The following is an 18,165-nucleotide window of genomic DNA, read 5'->3' on the forward strand; positions in this document are numbered from 1 at the left end:
TCCGTATATATGTTCTGATTTACAAGCAGCTTCTACTGCAGCTCAAACATCCACTAGCCATCAGAGTCATTGCCTGATCTTCAACTACATCAATAACAGACTCGTATTTCCTAAACACTCGGCCAGTGTTGATTTCATGTGAAGGGTTCTCTTGGACTGGGACCTAACACTACAAAGGGAAGAAACAAAGAGCTTCACAATTCAAAGTTAATTATTTATCGATGTTGGATATCAAACTTGAACATGACTTGTGACTTACGTAGCCCATTCCTTCACTGTTAATGGGTAGAATTGGAGATTATAGATGAAAGGGCAGTTCAATCTTCGGGCTACTGGGACCAGTAAAATATTCCTCTTGAAATATAACAGGTCAAGATTCAATAGTGTGGTTTGCTCTGTTACATTTATATCCTCAGTTACCTGAGGGATTTAGGGAAAATCTTGCAGTATATTATCATATTGGTATATTCAGACATAGCTTTGATTGATTGGATTAACGTATGATGAGCATTGTTTGCTCTAATGGGAGAGTCTAGATCCAGAGGCCATAGCCTCAGAATAAAAGGATTTACCTTTAGAAAGGAGATGAGGAGGAATTTCTTTAGTCAGAGCATTGTGAATCGGTGGAATTTGTCATCACAGATGGCTGTGGAAACCAAGTCAATGGATATGTTTAAGGTGGAGATTGACAGCTTCCTGATTAGTAAGATGTCAGGAGTTATGGGGAGAAGGCAAGAGAATCGGGTTGAGATGGAAAGATAGATCAGCCATGATTGAATGGTGAAGTAGATTTAAAGGGCTGAAAGGCCTAATACTGCTCCAATAACCTATGAACGTATTGTTAGAGAGCATCTGAAGTTCCATCCTAACATTAGTTTCTCATACCCACTTCAATGTACTGCAGCTTCAAGATCTTTTTTCTTTATTTTGGTGTATTATTACTCCATGTGGTCCTTCCCAGATCCCAGTAACTCTACATTGACCTGCTTGTATATAGTTGGCCAAGGGCTGACTAGAATCCACCGGGATTATCAGCTAATTCCAGCTCAATTTTCCCTGCTCACCCCCAGCAATTTAGACTTTGAAAATGGTGCAAAAAACCTGGCAGCTCTTGTATATTGTATCATTGGGTTGTTTCTAATCTGGGATTGTGCAGTGGTAATAATTTATGTATAGTGATAATTTATTGAGCTGCATGCCAAAAATATAATTTCACTGTACCTCAGTACATGTGATAATAAGGAACCATTAATCATTGAACGTTGAGCCATTTAACATTGAGGAAGTCAGAATGGCTGAGGAGTCAGAATGTTATTGATGCTTATAGGTTAAATTTATCAAAGCTGTAGGGAAACATTTCTAAATCCATGTAATATATTGCCCATAATCCACCGACTGTTAAAATTCTATACTTCATATAAATATATGGATCTCTCTCACAAAACGTAAACTTCAGGGTGCATTACTTGAACCTGGATTAAAATGATGACAGGGTCTGGAATAATATTCTCTGAAATTGATGTTATGTCTTCTGGACAGGTTGTGTGAATTTTGTTTATTTATTTTGCTTGTGAGGGAAAATTTTCATTCATTCAGCATCTTTCACAATCTCAAGTCATCCTCAAGTACTTTATACCCAGCAAAGTCCTTTTTTAAAGTGTAGCCTCTGTTGTAATGAAGGATTCATGATGTCAACTTAAACATGGCAACATTTCACAAATAGCATTGAAATAAATGGCCTCATCATCTGTTTTCAGCACTGTGATAAATATTGGTCAGGGACTGGTAGAACAGGAATTTATCCTTGTTTGCGCTAAACATATTGTGCCCTGTTTATGAAATTCATTCCCATTGACCCTTCATTGACTGTTGGAAGCAGTGTGCAATGCCCAACTGCCTCGTAAAATGTGAGAGATTGAGGATGGGTTTTTATACCTAGGCTCACCTTTATCTTGTGGAGTGATTTAAGAAGGCAGATCAGCCCTTGGTTTGATATATATTTCAGAAAATATCATCTTTAATAGCACAGTACCATGTTGATGAATCAGCCATGTTATTTGACACAGAATGTCTGACTAGGAAGGCACTGTGCAACTTACTGAGATATGCCTGACTTCAGAAACTTCTGCTTGTGTCTTGAATATAATTCTATGGATTGTGTTTCTTTGGTATATTTTACATATTGTGCTTGTTGCTACGTTGCTTTACACTCTGTCTCGCTTCCTGCTGTGCTACAGCTCCCATTTTTGATTTAATCAACAGCGTGGCCTACCCTAGGTGTTCTTACTGTGCTGAGACAACACTAATCATTTTAGTTAGGCAGCTGCGATGAGAACTCCCAGAGCAGATAGATATCCAGTGCTTGCAATCAAGATCCTGGAGTATCATGTTCATGGATCTTGTTTGGACAGTGCTCCTTCAAATCTCTCTGGCAGTAAGTGGGCCATCGTCACTTTAATTTCACGTTTCGTTATTCTTGTTGTGTTTTAAGACTGTTGGCAGACCAATTTCTCTCCTGGGATAAAGAAAGTTCTATTGTATCGTATTGTATCATACCGTACATGGAAACGTTTGATGCTGGTTCACAGGTTCACAAGTTTACAAGTTATAGGTTTAGAATTAGGCCATTCGGCCCATCGCGCCCACTCCGCCATTCAATCATGGCTGATCTCTGCCTCCTAATCCCATTTTCCTGCCTTCTCCCCTTTAGTCCCGTTCTAATCAAGAATTTGTCTATCTCTGCCTTAAAAATATCCACTGACATGGCCTTCATAGCCCTCTCTGCCAACCACAGATTAACTATCCTCTAACTAAAGAAGTTCCTCCTCACCTCCTTTCTAAAAGAGCACCTTTTAATTCTGACGCTATGACCTCTGGTCCTAGATTCTCCCACCAGTGGAAACATCCATTTCACATCCACTCTATCTCTACCTATCTATCATTATTCTGTAGGTTTCAATGAGGTCCCCCTCACCCTAAACTCCAGCGAATAGAGGCCCAGTGCAATCAAGCGCTCATCATATGCTAACCCACTCATTCCTGGGATCATTTTTGTAAACCTCCTCTGGACCCCCTCCAGAGCCAGCACATCCTTCTTCAGATTTGGGGTCCAAATCTGCTCCCAGTTTCTCCAGAAATAGGTCGGAATTGGCAAATCAAAAAGTTAGAATTCTAACTGCAGAAATATAACAATATATACAGTATCATATTTGTATTCTGTTTTATAGTTAGGCTTTTGTATCTTCAATATTATACAACTTTAGCTGAATTTAGACAGGAATTAATTAAGTCTTGGTTTGCATTTTGCGAATTTATTTTCTGATATTTTATAGAGGATGTAATGTAAGGCACCAATAATAGGTTGGAAGAAGAAAGTTATGTGCTCTAGGTTTTTAATATGCAGTGTGTATGATGAAATTAGTTTGATAAGCCTGTTTGCCCACTGATTTTAAATAGATGATCATTTGCAATTGGAAGTTATCCCAGAAATATAGGTTTTGCAACTTGAATTGTGTTCAATTACGATTTTGTTTTCTCATGTGTAGTCTTATGCTGCTGATTACAGATTGTTGCTGGCAATCAAATTCCTGAAGAGAAATGAAAATGCATTCTAGGCTAATTTCCAATTTTACAATTTTAAGGACGAGAATCAGCAAAACTGCCTCACTTAAGCAATATTTCTGCTCAGGGTGAATCCCTTCTGCAAGGAAGAGAACTCTGACTACTCTGTTGGTCCTCACCCTCAACAACTTTTCCTTTGACTTCTCTCACTTCCACCAAGTCCAAGGCATAGCTATGGGCACCCGCATGAGCTCCCAGCAATGCCTGCTCCTTTGTAGGGGTACGTTGAACAATCCCAGTTCCAGTCGCACTCTGGCCCTATCCCTGAACTGTACCTCTGTTACATTGACAACTGCATCAGTGCTACCTCCTGCACCCATGCAGAACTCATGGGCTTCATCAACTTCACCACCAATTTCTATCCTGCACTCAAATTTACTTGAACCATCTCCGACACATCCCTCCCCTCGGTCTGAAGAAGGGTCTCGACCCGAAACATCACCCATTTCTTCTCTCCAGAGATGCTGCCTGTCCCGCTGAGTTACTCCAGTTTTTTGTGTCCATCTGGGTTTTAAAACCCTTTCTACATCATTGCAACACTGAACCAAGGCTAAGAATTCAATGCCTTACTAAATGGGTATAGGAGGCATAGATTCACAGACAAGGCTTTCAACCAAAGATGTGGCCTAGCAGTTCAGGTGAATGCAATTGATCATAAGGTGCTTTTCAAAGATCTTCTGATGCCTCCCTGGCGTTCCTTAGAGAAGCGCTTCAAGCATTCATAGGAACATATCCACGCTGTATAGTCAATGGTGCAAGTGGCGGAGATAGAGTCATACAGCACGGAAACAGGCCCTTCGGCCCAACTTGTCCATGCCAACCAAAATGCCTCATCTATACTTGTTCCACCTGCCCATGTTTGACCCATTTCCCTCCTATCCTTTCCTGTCCAAATTTCTTTTAAATGCCGTTTTAGTACCTGCCTCAACTACCTCCTCTGGCAACACGTTCCATATACGCACCACCCTCTGTGTGATGTGATATAAAAACAAAAACATGTGAACATGCAACTGGCTTAATGACCCTTTTGGTCAAATGCCAAGCCCCACGGACAAGCCCATAAATTACAGATCTGATCTGAACAACCCCGTTGATACCGTTAGCAAGGAAGCTGCCAATGTCACCATCAGCTACTTGTAATCCCCTCATTCCCCTCAGGCCAGTTTAACAGCTTCATGCTGCAATCTGATGACATTCTGTTGCTGACATCTTTCCATCTCAGCCTTGAGCTGCCTCAAAGAATCACAGAATCACTGTGTTTTATGGCACAGAAATGAGTTCTAGGGTCAACCACATCAATGCTAACCTTTTTGACCATCAAGACGATTATTTCAATGGTTCAATGGTAATGTATTGTCACGTGGACCTAGTATTTAAGTGTGATTGTGCCTCTACTATATATCTATATATAAGCACAATCACACTTCAATACTAGAGTAGCACCACTAAGTATAGTAGATTACACTTTTCACTTGGTCTATATCTTCCCATGTTTTACTTATTTAAGTACCTGTCCATATGTTTCTTAAATGTAGTCATTGTATCTGACTTCACCACTTCCTCTGTGGATCTTTCCCAGTGCCTGATCCAGGCAAAATGATTTATGTTAGAGGAGGCAGCATCAAGCATGCTTGGTACTTCAAAAACACCAGGTTGGAGATAGGCAGTGGCCTTGATAAAAACAAGCAGCCATGAAGGATGATGGCCAGTGATGGGAATGAGTCAGGAGGAGGAATGTAGGACCCTCCGCTGCATCGAAGCAGATGAGGTCTAAAGAATTTGGAGGCATTTGAAATACTGTGAGCAAATTTGGGCCCCATATCTGAGGAAGGGTGTGCTCGCACTGGATAGGGTCCAGAGAAGGTTTACAAGAATGATTAGAGGAATGAGTAGCAATGTTACAAAGTTTTGAGATTTTTAAAATCAAGTCTGCAATTTATCCCATCAGATAAAGCATAAAAAGAAGTTTAATTTGACACCTAATTCACTTTCATATCTTCAGTATTAAAAACGTTATGGCCATTTTCATACTCAGAAATTAGCGTCTTGTTCCCTTATTACTTTTCCATTGACTTAACACAAAAGCTGTGATTGAGGACAGTCAAAAGCCCATAACTTTCTTAAAAATTAAAATAACTGAAATAAATTTTCAGTAATTATAGATTGAAGCATTCTGAAACAAATATGAAACAATCTTACTTGGATGACCTGAAATTAAAGCATATAATTAGTTAGTTACCCAATTGTAGGTAATTACAAAATTAAATTACTAGATCTAAACATCTATCCATTTCTTAAGAAAAGATTAACATTTTTAAATAGCCTAAGTGCCCAAATAACATTCACACAAGAATTCACAATATAACATGATTTTTAAATCTCATTGTCATAAATTCATAGCCCAAATGGAAGGAATTTAGTGTTTAATTCCCGTAAATTAATGGCCATTTAAATCATCTTGCGAGTGGGATTTTGTGGAACGTGATCGATTGGAACGTTGCGGTTGCGGTGAATTTAAACCCCATATCGGCAGAAAAAACACTGCTGGTTTGTATGGGGCCTAAATCACCTTTTCGCAACGTAAAATTTGGATTAAGGTCATCCTAAGAAGCACATTTATTTGTAAAATAAACGGCTTTCCTTTAGCTGTCCCATACCTGAAATCCGTCCGCATTACGGCATTAGAAGTTAATTTTTACTTTACTCCAATGCTGAAATTGTCCGGCGATTTAAAATAAAAAAATTCGCAGACCGGTAGTCGGAACATATCTTCAGCATAAGCTCGCACCCGGAGAAAATAAAATTCCGGCAGGCAGGAGGAAATGGCATTTTAACCCCCCCCCCCCCCCCCCCCCCCCCCTCAAAGGCTCCAAAGTCGCGCACACGGCCAGTGACAGAACTACAGCGCCGCTGAAGGTAATTTTTGTAACATACCTAGAATAAGTGGGTTAGCATATGACGAGCATTTGACAGCACTGGGCATCTAATCGCCGGAGTTTAGAAGGTTGAGGGGGGACCTCATTGAAACTCACAGAATAGTGACTGGGATAGATGGGGTGGATGTGGAAATAAATAATTAAAGTGCGCTTTTTTAGAAAGGAAATGAGGAGGAACTTCCTTAGTCAGAGGGTATTTAATCTGCGGAGGTAGACAAAAGTGCTGGAGAAACTCAGCGGGTGCAGCAGCATGTATGGATTGAAGGAAATAGGCAACGTTTTGGGCTGAAATCCTTTCTTCAGACAATGGTCCATTATTGGCAGACAGTGGAACTCAACAGGACAACAGTAAAACTGGTACAATGACTAGGGCGGGGGAGGGACGGAGAGAGAAGGGATGCAAGGATTATTTAGGTTGTAAGCTGCCCAAGCGAAATACGAGGTGCTGTTCCTCCAATTTACGTTTGGCCTCACTCTGACGATGGAGGAAGCCCAAGACAGAGAGGTCAGTATGGGAATGGGAAGGGGACTTAAAGTGTTTGAGTTGGATGATCAGCCATGATCATATTGAATGGCGGTGCAGGCTCGAAGGGCCGAATGGCCTAATTCTGCACCTATTTTCTATGTTTCTATATTTCTATGTTTCTATGTTTCTATGTTTCTATGTTTCTATGTTTGGCAACCAGGAGATCACATAGGCCAAGGCAGGCTGAGCGAAGGTGTTCAGCGAAACACTGACAGGTAACGTTGAGTTTCTCAATGGTTTTAGGCTGCGATGTATATATGGAGCACTTGACGGCTCTCTGCTGTTGGTGTGAATGAGCCATCCAAAATATAAACCAAAACATGATGCAGACAGCTCTCCCCATCATCAGCTGATAGAACCAAGTAGTAACAGCCTGGATCTCTTCACAACACAGCGGGAAAGAGATTAGAATGGGAGACTTTCATATGTGGGTTAGCTATTTTGAGTTTAATGTTCATTGCAGCCCAAATCATTGTGTTTTTCAAATATTTTCAATTATAATGCTGGCAATGGATCACAGTTCTATGATCTATGATCTATGCCGGCCTGGATTTTACTCCAATGTACTCCAATAGAGGCGGCACAGTGGCTCATCGGTCGATTTGCTGCCTTACAGTGCAAGAGACCTGGGTTCGATCCTGACTAAGGGTGCTGTCAGTACAGAGCTTGTACCTTCTCCCCGTGACCGCGTGAGTTTTCTGCAGGTTTCCCTCCCACACTCCAAAGATGTAACGGTTTTAAAGTTGATTGGCTTCAGTAATTTGTAAATCGTCCCTAGTGTGTAGGAGCGAATGAGGCTGAGGGGCAATCTAATAGCGAAGTATAAAATCATGAGTAGAATTGATAGGGTGAATGCACACAGCCTTTTTTCCCTCAAGTAAGGGAATCACAAACTGGAGGGCATAGGTTTAAGGTGTGAGGATAAAGATTTAATAGGAACCTGAGGGCAATATTTTCACACAAAGCGAAGTGGGTATATGGACGAGGAAATGGTTGTGGCAGGTACATTGACTACATTTAAAAGACATTTGGACAGGTACATGGACAGGACAGATTTACGCAGGTAAATGGGACTTGCTTAGATGGGATATCCTGGTCGGCATGGACAAGTCGGGCCAAAGGGCCTCTTTGCATGAAGTATGACTCTAAGTGCAGGTAAATTTTTGTTTTTTATATTGCCTATTTTAACTTTCGAAATTATTTCAAATGTTCAAAGGTTCATTTATTGTCACATACACCAATTGGTGTAGTGAAGTTCAAGTTGCCATTGCAGCACATTAATAAGAATACAACATGACATTATAAAGGAATTTAACAAAAAATGTATAAACATCCCCCACAATGGTTGCCACTGTGAGGGAAGGCACAAAGTCCAGTCCCCACCCCCTTCCCTTGTCCACCCATAGTCGGGCCTATTGAGGCCTCCGCAATCGCCGCTATGGCGGCCCGATGTTTCAGGCCCTTCTCGCCGGGTGATGGTGCTCCGGCGTTGGGAGAACCTTCTCAGCGGCTTGGGATGCCTTGAACGGCCGCTTCCTTACCGGAGAGCGCGGCTTCCGAGGCCGACAGGCCGCGCTGGACGGAGCTCCACCACTGGCGATCTCGGCGAGAGCTCCCAGGCTCCCGATGTTAAAGTCAGCGCCGCAGCCCGCGGCTGACCGCTCCACAGTCCCGCAGCTCCGCCATGTTCAATCGATGGACCCATCGCACGTGGCGGCCCAGGCAATTATTTGTTAGTATTTAAAGGCATTTTCAATGTTTTCAATGTTAAAAATGCTTGAATCTTATTTGAATATTTTTTAACTGTCTTAAACTATGGGGGAGAAGATTTATAAGAATGTCGACAGGATGGGACAACCAGGGAGCGGGAATCAGACTATCCCTGACATCATCTACCTATCTAGAAGAAGGATCCCGACCCGGAATGTCCCTTATCTATGTTCTCTAAAGATACCAGCTATCCCGCTGAGTTACTCCAGCACTTTGTGTCTATTCCTGACACGGTGTTCTCAGATAACTGGAAGCTTTTCATTTGGTTGCGGAGACACGGTTATTTACAGCTTGCATCAACATATAGATCTTGAACCCAGCAGGACATTTGCCAGCATTTCAGATTGCAACCAGGGACCGTCACATTGCAGGTGAAGTGGGGAATGGTTCTGTTTGTCACCACAGGAAACATTGCTCATAAAGAACTTGAAGAGCTAAATCTGGTTAGTGCCTGCCTTGGGAGAAAGCAGACCTTATGTTAAGCTGAAATTAGGTTGTGCCGAGCTGTGCTGCAGAATTCTGAATGGCATTTAATCTTATCTGCTTTCAAAACAAATGGCAGTGCTTATTAAACTGGACCATATGTTAGTGGATCTTGCCCAGTTGTGTCTGAGGAAAGACTGGCCTAGGTTCAACAGTGGGCGGATCTAGTGCCGCAGCGGTAGAGCTGCTGCCTTCCAGTGGCAGAGAACCTGATTCGATCCTGACTGTTCGCAGAGTTTGTACGTTCTCCCTGTGACTGCAGGGCTTTCTCTGGGTCTCCAGTTTCCTCCCACAGCCCAAAGACGTGCAGGTGTGTGGGTTCTTTGGCCTCTGCTAATGCGTAGGATGCGAAAGTGGAAAAATATGGAACCGGTGCCCGAGTGATCGATGGTCGGCGTGGACTCGGTGGAATGTAGGGAATGTTTCCATGCTATATCTCTAAACTAAAGGGCAGCATGGTGGCTATATAGATAGAAGGGAGATAGAGGGTTCGGGCAGGTCTGCCAACTCTCACGCATTGAGCGTGAGAATCACGCATTTTGACCAATTCTCACGCTCTCACGTTGATCACAGAATTTCTCACGCTCTGTCGTGAGAAATTCTGTGATCAATGAGAATTTCAAAACTAATGTCAACTGCATGGGCCGCGGAACCGGGGGGCTGCAGCCCATCCACTTTTTTAAGACCTGCTTCATAACCCGAAATTATCTGGCCTGTAGGCGTATTTTTCTCTTCTTCTGAGGACCTCCGACATCCAGAATCTCACAACAAGCGCACAGTGAGCGCGGCAAAACGACGACCAGTTGTGGCGGAAACCGACTGCCCTCCCCCAAACCCTCCCTCCCCTCCACTCAACGGCCAATCACAGCGCTGTTCACATCGAGATATGGGGCAGTGAACGAAGCACTGTGGTTAGCCGCCGAGCAGGAGGGAGGGAGGGTCCCAGGGTGGGAGACAGAGAGAGAGAGAGAGGGTGGGCCCCGAGAGGGTGGGAGACAGAGAGAGAGAGAGAGAGACGGTGGACCCCAAGAGGGAGGAAGAGAGGGGGGGATGAGAGTATATCCCCCCACTTTTTGAGTTGGGGGATGGCCTGTATTATCCCCCAGTTTTTGAAGGTCGAGCAACAACAAAAAATAATAATTGTGTTTCATAACATACAGCCCCGATAACCCATCCTTTCCTTCCATATTGGGAAGGTAGCACTATTGTTATTTGCCACTCAACTATTATGTTTGTGTACCTCACTATTTCTAACCCCCCCCAACCACCAATTCCCTTGACAGGAATAGAAATGTCCCCAATCTCATTGTTTTATTAATGGAACACAGAGATGAACATCCTCAAAGAGTGTAATCAGATGGAAACTGATCCAGACCTGATGTTTAAGAGCTTGTTCAAAGAAGGGGCATCTTTTAAAGGAGTGACAAAGATACTTGCAGGGGAATCTGTGAGGAGGTTATTATTTGTTTTTAGTTTTAGCTTGAACCTGGACAACTGAAGATTCAAAGTTCATTGTGCTGATACTGACACCATCCAATCACGTAATGGATATCATCCATGCCGGAGGTTTTATTTTTCTGATGCCATTTAAACTTCACGGATTTCAATCACTTCAATGGAAAAGTAATTGGGAATAGGAAAGTATTGGAACAAGAATTTGCCCTCGGTACATATTAACTGTAATATAATAATGTATGCATGTTGGTAGATGCATTCAAAACAAAGATCTTTTTTATCATTGTTGTGTTATGAATACCACAGAAAAGATTATGTATTCTCAAGATCACATTAAATAGTATATTATTGCTTAAATATATATTGTTATTGGACTTTGCATTTCGGAAAAGTCCCAGCTGAGAGGAAGACAGCAAAATACTGAAAATATTGGGGTGAAAATGACCAGTTTGTTTGGAAAATGAAGGAATTGGTAACATAATACTTATACAGCTGAGAGAAATTGTGTTCAACTAATTGATGACTTCTTTGACAAAGTAACTTGCATGTTAGATAACAGGAAGCCAATGGATGTAGCAAATTGTGTTATACAAAATTAGGTCCGTGAAGTGCCCATTAAAAGATTAGATAAACACCTGTAGACTTGAACGTAATAGGTTAAGTCAAGGGGGTTAGATATGGGGCTTTGTGTGTGGGCCAGATATGTGGCAGAGGGGCTAGGAGCAAGGCCAAGTGTGCATCCAGAGTCAAGGTCTGGAATAGTACTAGTTGTGCAGTCAAAGCTGGGACAACGGGAGTGTTCAGCACAGGGAACCTAAGCAGGTAAGCAACTATGATCAGGGTACAATAGGGGGCCAGGTGTAAGGCTGGACTCAGGGTCAGGAATGAGAGAAGGTATGCAACTGGAGTCAGGGTCAGGAGTAGTACCAGGTGTGCAGTGAGACCCAGGTTGGTCAACATGGGCCAAGTGCTTGATTATAATCTGATTTGCGTACATGAATACACTAAGATCATTCATGTGCTGCACCTGTTGATCAGAGCCTGGCTCTACTGTGGAATGTAATTAGGAATGTAATTTAGCCTAACCTTATTCATAGCTAATCCAATTTAAAGCATACATGTTGCATTCAAGTGTAAGTTAAAAGACTTGCGACAGTATGCACCAGATTGCACAATTTCAAGCTGAAAAATGCAAAAGCTCTGTACCAATGGGAGGGGGACCCCTCCCCTTGGTCACTACGCTCCTTTGGGCTTGGTCTCTCGCAATTTCTCACTCCCAACTCTCACCCAATGTTGGCATCCTTGGTTCGGGAAACTTGGCACAGAAGAGGAGATGAGGCCTAGGGCAGGCTTGAAGGGCTGAGTGGCCTACTCCTACTTTCTCACACACGATTGTTGTAATAGAAACATAGAAAAATTGAAACTAGGTGCAGGAGTAGGCCATTCGGCCCTTCGAGCCTGCACCGCCATTCAATATGATCATGGCTGATCATCCATCTCAGTATCCCGTACCTGCCTTCTCTCCATACCCCCTGATCTCCTTAGCCACAAGGGCCACATCTAACTCTCTCTTAAATATAGCCAATGAACTGGCCTCAACTACCCTCTGTGGCAGAGAGATGTTCAATGTTCAAAAGTAATGTTCAAAACTAAATGAGTCTGCAGCGTTGCAGGCACAAGGTGACAGGTGAACAAGGATTGGTTTGAGTTAACAGCATGCACTAGATGTACTCAGGTCCACCTGCACTTGCTGTTTTGCTGAAGAATTTGTCAGACCTTCAGCTGGCACGTTCTGAGCAGATCTGCGCTTCACTCCCAACCATATGTGCAAATCTGATCCTGGCAGCTAAGGTCACCAGGGCACCAACTCCTCTACAACGCTGCTGTCAGTGGAGGCGTCAGTAACATATGGCAAACATTTGTGCCAGATGAATCAAGGGTTTATTGTTCTGTAGACTAAGCGATTTTGCTGGGTTCCCCTTGGACCGTGGTGCCAACATGACAAAGCGTTGCAATTTTACTGAATGACAGGACTCGCCAAGGTCTGCTGCCCTGTTAAAGGGTAGCTACATGGGAACATGTGCCTCTTTCTCCCATGGGCAGATGCACTTCAGTAAGAATGAATGCATTTGCATGGTATATCTGTGAAAAAGACCCTACTCCCTGGAAATGGCCTTGTGTTTAAAAGTAATTCCACATTGCCTACATATGTAACAGAGAAACCAATCTGGGTTCTCCATGGTAAAGGCACAGCGGCCTAATTAATTGCTTCTGTGTACTTTCGGATCGTAGCGGGACACAAGGTTACAGTCCATTTATCGACCAGAATCACCTCAAAACAGGCCATAAGAGGTGCAAAGCTGTCTGGTGTGATTTAAACCTGTAATCACTGTATGAGTAGGGAGCCAATGTATGTGATAAATATACTTAGTAGAATAATTCCTCAGAAGGCTTTGCTAGCCAGAAAACATCATTAATCCTTAACCAGCATTGAGTTGTGCTGTGTCTGGAAGAGCAAGGTTGATATTGAATCTCACTATCCCATCCTGTCTTTGCTCTAGTGCAGCCTTCCATTCAGGCAATTACTGTACACACATAGAGTAGTAGTACCTCTGTACAACTTCTTCTTCTTTTTGCGTATGGCATGCGCAGCCTAAAGTTGTAGGACAACTTGTCTATTTGATCTTATTTGATTGTGCACGGCAGGTTGATTGCATTTGTCGAAACAGGGCGGACCACGTGAAGGTTGCAATCTCCCACCCCTCTGTACAATTTCAGGTATTACAATAGAATTGAGAACCAGAAGACTTAGGTTTAAAGTGAGGGGGGAAAGATTTAATAGGAACCTGAGGCATAACCTTTTCACACAAAGGGTGGTGGGTGTATGGAACGAGCTGCCGGAGGAAGTAGTTGAGGCAGATACTATTGCGATGTTTAAGATGTGGGACGATACATTCTGAGAGCACTAATAATGATGGGGAACACTGAATGATAGGTCTTGGGGAATATTGAGGAATAGAAGGTCAAAGGCTGACAAGTCCAAGGATTCCTGAAAATGCCAGCCCACATCTGCCTTGATTAAACAGTCATGATTATATCCATTTCATTCTATGTCGTCTGACTTTTGAACCTTCTGCCACTTTGACAAATTTCTCCTGATTTACGATGATTTTAAATATCAACAATTCCCTCTCAAATCTCTTCTGTTTCAAGGAGAACAGCACCAACTTATCTATTAATGAGGTCCTTCATCCCTGGAATCATTCAAGTAAATTTCTTCTGCACCCCTCTATCTAAGGTCTTCACGTCTTAAATGCGATGCACTAAATGGGACAGAAAAATCCAGTTGTGTCCAAACCGAGAAGGAATGGGTGATGTTTCGGCTCGAGATCCTTCATCAGACTCGACCAGAAAAACATCACCCATTCCTTCTCTCCAGAGATGCTTCCTGTCTCGCTGAGTTACTCCAGCGTTTTGTGTCTATCTTCGGTTAATCAGTAACTGCAGTTTCTTCCTCCTTTCAACCCACAATGTCTGTGCCGAACATGATGTCAAGACAAACCAATGACATCTGCCTGCACATGATCCACATCCCTCCATTCCATGCATATCCTTTTGCCTCTCTAAATGCCTTTTAAATACCACTATGAAATCTGCCTCTACCACCAGCCCTGGCTGGGCGATTCAGGTGCCACCATCTTTTGAGTAAAAATATCTTGCTTTGTGCATCTCTTTTAAGCTTTGTCCCTCCCACCTTAAGCTATAGTCTCTAGCTTTTGACATTACCACCCTGTGAAAAAAGGTACTGACTGTCTACGCTAGAGGTTCTGACGGCCTACCCTATAATATCTTAACTTTGTTACTCTTGTAATCGATGCCTCTCTTTATAAAGTTTAGTATCCCTTTTGCTCTATAAAGCACTTTCTTCACCTGCCCTGCCACTTTCAATGAAGTATGCATGCAAAGCCCCTGATCTCATATCCCTGTATCTTTTTTTAAACAATTGTGCACCGAAGTTCATATTTTCTCTCCTTGCTCATCCAACCAAAACGTAACATTTTTTCATTTGTCAACATTTATTTTAATTCACCCATTCTGCTAGCCTTTCTGTTTCCAATTAAAGAGGCACAGTGACGCAGTGGTAAACTTGCTTCCTTACAGTGCCAGAGAACTCGGGTTCGATCCTTACCATGGGTGCTGTCTATAGGGAGTTTTTACATTTCTCCCTGTGGGTTTTCACCCAGATGCTTCGGTTTTCTCCCACAATCCAGACGTATAAGTTTATAGGTTAATTTGCTTCGGTAAAATTGAATATTGTCCCTCGTGTGTGTAGGATTATTGGTGTGCGGTGATCGCTGGTTGGTGCGGACTCGATGGACCGAAAGGCCTGTTTCCGCATTGTATCTCTGAACTACACTAAAATTGTCCCCATTACAATTCATTTTGTTTCATACTTACCTACCATCTAGTGTAGTATTCCAGGGTACACTTTTCACCATTTCAAAACACAAATGGTCACAGCCACTCTCCGGTTCTGTCTGATCATTTTCTATCCCTTTTATTCTATGGGTTTCAGAGATCTAATGTCTAGGCTCTATAAGGTGCTGGTCAGGCCACATTTGGAGCACCATGAGTAAATTTGGGCCCCATAACCGAGGAAGGATGTGCTGGCTCTGGAGTGGGTCCAGAGGAGGTTTACAAGAAGGATCCCAGGAATGAGTGGGTTAGCATACGATGAGCACTTGACAGCGCTGGTCTTCTACTCGCTGGAGTTTAGAAGGTTGAGGGGGCACCTCATTGAAACTTGCAGAATAATGAAAGGCATAGATAGAGTGGATGTGGAAAGGATGTTTCCACAGGTGGGAGAGTCTCGGACCAGAGGTCATAGCCTCAGAATTAAAGGGCGCTCTTTTAGAAAGGAGGTGAGAAGGAACTTCTTTAGTCAGAGGTTAGTCAATCTGTGGAACATTGCCACAGAAGGCTGTGGAGGCCACGTCAGTGGATATTATTGGCAGGGATGGACAAATTCTTGATTTGAAAGGGTGTCAAGGATTATGGGGAGACGGCAGGAAAATGGGATTAGGAGGCAGAGATCAGCCATGATTGAATGGCGGAGTAGATTCGATGGGCCGAATGGCCTAATTCTACTCCTATAACTTGTGAACTTGTTTCAGCTCTGACAGCAAGCCTGTTACAGTGTACACTTGGCCATCTGGCATCCATGAGGAATGGCACTGGCTGCATGACGATGCCAGTTGCTCACACTAACGTACTATACATCACTCACTAATATTCTCTGCACAAACCTTTAAAATGAATTGCCAAACCATATGTCATCTCCTTGCCCTTTAAAATAACAATGTTTTTTACGCCTCATTTCTATATTTTAAGGCTAAACACCATTAATGTGAAATACAGCACAAATAAATCAAATGAATGACTGTACACACCATCACATGAAATGCCAAATCCTCAAAGAGGATTCAAAACATTGCCTGTGATTTAATCAGTATTTAATGTCACGGTGTCTGGAGGATCCCTGTCAATTTCCAACCAGTCTAGTTCATCTCTTTAAAGTTTTTCGGCTGAATTTTCAACACTCTCACAGTCCACTAAGTCCACGATTTCATCGCACACAGGTACCATCTGCGTGCCCTTATGCACACACACAATCCTTCAAAACCTTCTTCATCAGATGACATTTCTTTATACATGACAAGGGACTGTAGATTTCACCTACATCTTTGCAGTGTTTCACTCTTTAACTCATTCCTCTCGTAAGCCATGACAAAACCCTTGACTGAAAAAGCTTGAATGTTGTTCCCTTTGTAGTTGCCAAATTCAAATTTACATTTTGGAAAAATATTGATGAGATTGCATAACATTCTTAAAAATGTACATTAAACAAACATGGGTGGCACAGTGGTAGAGTTGCTGCCTTACAACGCCTGAGACGCGGGTTTGATCCTGACCACGGGCGCTGTCTGTACGGAGTGTTGTACTGTGACCTCGTGGGTTTTCACCGGTTGCTCTGATTTCAGAGTCAATTTAATTGTCATTTGGACCCCTGGAGGTCCAAACGAAATGCCGTTTCTGCAGCCATACATTACACACAAATAGACCCCAGACACAACATAATTACATTTTACATAAACATCCATCACATAGCTGTGATGGAAGGCCAAATAAACTTATCTCTCCACTGCACTCTCCCCCCCCCTGATGTCAGAGTCAAAGTCATAGCCCCCGGCTGGCGATGGCGATTGTCCCGCGGCCATTAAAGCCACGCCGGGTGGTGCGAGGTCGCACACCGGGTCTTGATGTTGGAGCCCCCGGTGTGCGCTCGCAGAGTCCGCGGCCATTCCAGCCGCGCGGGGCAGTGATGTAGGCCCCGCTCCAGGAGCTCTTCGACCCCGCAACTCGGGCGGGAGAATTCGCCGTTGCAGGAGCCCCGAAAAGCGGTCTCTCTCCAGGGAGCCGCGGGCTCCCGGCGCCGCCGTCCACAGACCTGTCGTTGGAGCCTCCGACTCTCCGGTAGCAGCAGCAGCAGCAGCAGCAGCAGCAGCAGCAGCGCTCCTCCACCGCTCCACCCGCTCCGGACTCGGCCAGCTCCGCGACGGCAATGGTGAGTCGGCACCAGAGTCCCCGGCTTCTTCCCGTTGGAGGCCGCTCCTCGTTGCGGCCTCAACGACACCCGAGACCCGACGAGAAAAGGTCGGGTCTCCAGTGCAGGGAGAGATTCAAAAAGTTTCCCCCCCCCCCCCCCCCCCCCCCCCCCCCCCCCCACACACACACCCCAACATAAAATAACAAAAACTACATAAAAACACAGACAAAAAATAATAAAAACGCGGACAGGCTGCAGAGGCCGCTGCTGGCCAGAGCCGCGCCGCCTACCGCTTTCCTCCCACATTCCAAAGACGTACAAAGATGTAGGTTAATTTGCATTGGCAAAGATTGTAAATTCTCCCTAGTGTGTAGGATATTACTAGTGTACAGGGTGACTGTTGGTCGGAGTGGTCTCTGTGGAACGGTGGGCCTCTTTCCGCGCTGCATCTCGAAAGTCAAAAGGTATCAAGCTAGGATTTCATGCCAGATTTCTTCATGTTATAGTATATCAAACAGGAAGAAAAGTGGAAAGTTTGGAGCAATCAACACCAGATCCTCGTGTGCACAAAGTGTTCCTGCACATTTTTTCTATTGAGATTAGGGATTGCTGGTCTGGCTTGTTTCAATTACTGAGCCCATGCTTGGTTTATTCATGAAGCTCATGTTTTACTGTAGTTTATCAAAAAACGACATCATATCAAATTGCATTCAGATAGAAGGCTCATCCATCATTTTGCAATCACAAAAGTGACAATAAACTTTGCT

The sequence above is a fragment of the Leucoraja erinacea genome, chromosome 10 (genome assembly GCF_028641065.1).
Source record: "Leucoraja erinacea ecotype New England chromosome 10, Leri_hhj_1, whole genome shotgun sequence".
NCBI classification, from domain to species: domain Eukaryota; kingdom Metazoa; phylum Chordata; class Chondrichthyes; order Rajiformes; family Rajidae; genus Leucoraja; species Leucoraja erinaceus.